Source organism: Vulpes lagopus, chromosome 5 (genome assembly GCF_018345385.1).
Source record: "Vulpes lagopus strain Blue_001 chromosome 5, ASM1834538v1, whole genome shotgun sequence".
In the NCBI taxonomy this organism is placed as follows: domain Eukaryota; kingdom Metazoa; phylum Chordata; class Mammalia; order Carnivora; family Canidae; genus Vulpes; species Vulpes lagopus.
In genome coordinates, this window is record NC_054828.1 from 85452754 (window position 1) to 85454797 (window position 2044).

Here is a 2044-nt window from a genome sequence, read left to right on the forward strand (position 1 = left end):
TCAAAGTAGGGATCTCAACCCATTAATAGTAAAATCAATTTAGTTGTCGCAACAAACATTTTAAAAATGAGATAGAATAAAATGCAATAGAAAATATCGGGGTTTAGCTTCTGAATTAAAGAAATACAGTGTATGACTTTGTGAAAGTTTACTTCACTAATATATTACAAATGTATTTAAGTATGACTAGGTGGCAATATAAAAAAGAACTTGCATGTTGCTGTCAAAAAATTTGAAAAAGATTTTTGAAAAAAATCAAGAGACAAAAAAAATCAATATCTAAACTATGTTCAGAGAAGAGACTAAGGTCTAAGTTAGATTGCTGACAAGCAGTTAGGAAGAGGCATGTATGGGTGCCAGAGGAATTAGCTCAGAGGAGGCCCTATTGTGTTGAGGCTGGTGTGTTAGGAAAAATGTTTCAGAGAGAAGACTTGATGTATCAATCTCAAATGTCTATTTTCCCTTCTAGACTAAGCAATTTGAATTCAGGAACCATGTTTTGTGTGTCTCTGCACAGGGGCCATGCTAATCTTCTCTGTATTGTTACTATTTTAGTATATGTGCTGCCAAAGCCCAGAAACTATGTATTAAATTATTTTCTTATCTCTGGTACTTAAAAAAATGCCTACCACATAGTAGGTCCTCAATAGCTGTTGAATGAATAAACCACAGTGTGAACTTTAGATAGATTACTCTGATGGCAATCTGGAAAGGGAGAGGTTAGAGGCAGGTTTTTTTTTTAATGAGACTATTGCATAGTCTAGGTGAGCAATAATAAAGTCATGAACTATGACAATAATGGAAAGAAAAGGACAAATTTAAGTTATTTATGAGGCAGAATTAACAGGTCAGGATGACTGCTTACATGTGAACGTTATAGCCAGCCTCCAGGATGGCCCCCTGTAATCTTTGTATTCCACTCTTGTGTAATCCCTACCCACAGTGCATGAGGGTTGGCCTGTGAGAGGGACAGAATGTGGTGGAAATTATTATAGTTTACTTCTGAGGCTAGATTATAAAAGGTATTGTGACTTTCACCTTGCTTTTTTGGATCACTTGCTCTGAAAAAGTAACTCTATATTCTGAGGACATTCCAACAACCCCATGGAGAAGTCCATGTAGAAAGGAACTGAGATTTACTGCCAATAGCCACTATCAACTTGCCAGGCATGGAATTAAGCCGTCCTGGAAATGGATTGTCCGGCCCTAATCAAACATTCAGATGAGGGCAGCCCTATTCAACATCAGGACCAAAAGCTCCTGAGGCACTGGGAACTAGACAACTCAGCTAAGCAGAATTCCTGACACAAGGAAACTGTGAGAGAGGATGAATGTTTATTTAGTTTTTTAAAAACCACTAAATTTTGATGTTAATTTGCTACATTTGTTATGCAGCCTAGATAACCAAACATGGGGGATGAAAGAGGAGAATGCAAAGACTACCAGCAAGGCTATGAATTGGAGTACAAAGTACTTGAAGAAGGAGCAGGTAGGGATTGGGATGGGGGAACATTGTGAGTTATTTTCAGGCCCTGTGTTCGTCTTGTCTGTAGGATTTCCAAAAGGATATATCCATAGGTAGTCTTTGCCCCTCGCTCTGGAAGGCGTACTCATCCTTGGATATTCAGTTCACACGTCACTTCTTTGAAAACTTCCTGTTTTGCTCAGGCAAAACCTAAATCTGAGCATTTATTTAACGTTATTACAGCAAACATAAATCACTTTGCATTGCAATTATCTATTTGCAGTTTGTTAGATGCTTGCTAAAATAATACTTTTGAGAAATTTGGTGTGTGTATCCATGACATATTTTCCCTTAGTACGGCCGTTCGAGCTTTTGGAGGGGACCGAACCCGCCATTGGAAGACCTGGAGCCACACAGCCGGGTTCCGAAGTGGAACTCCCACCTACACCTAGGTCTAGCTCCGCCCGTACCTGGGTTGGGCTTATCCGCTCCTTAGCTCCGCCTCCACCCAACCCCGATTGGCTGGAGGAGGAAATCGGCCCGACCAGTAGTCCCTTCTTGAAGGGGCGGAGCCGGGCT

The 2044-nt window shown here is 40.3% G+C and overlaps 1 non-coding gene across 1 annotated transcript; it reads right to left on the reverse strand.

Moving 5' to 3' along the window:
- Positions 1-472: 472 nt before the first annotated feature.
- LOC121492261 lies at positions 473-575 on the reverse strand. Its single transcript, XR_005988168.1, has one exon. It is a non-coding gene; the product is annotated as a U6 spliceosomal RNA (small nuclear RNA).
- Between the last annotated feature and the right edge of the window lie 1469 nt (positions 576-2044).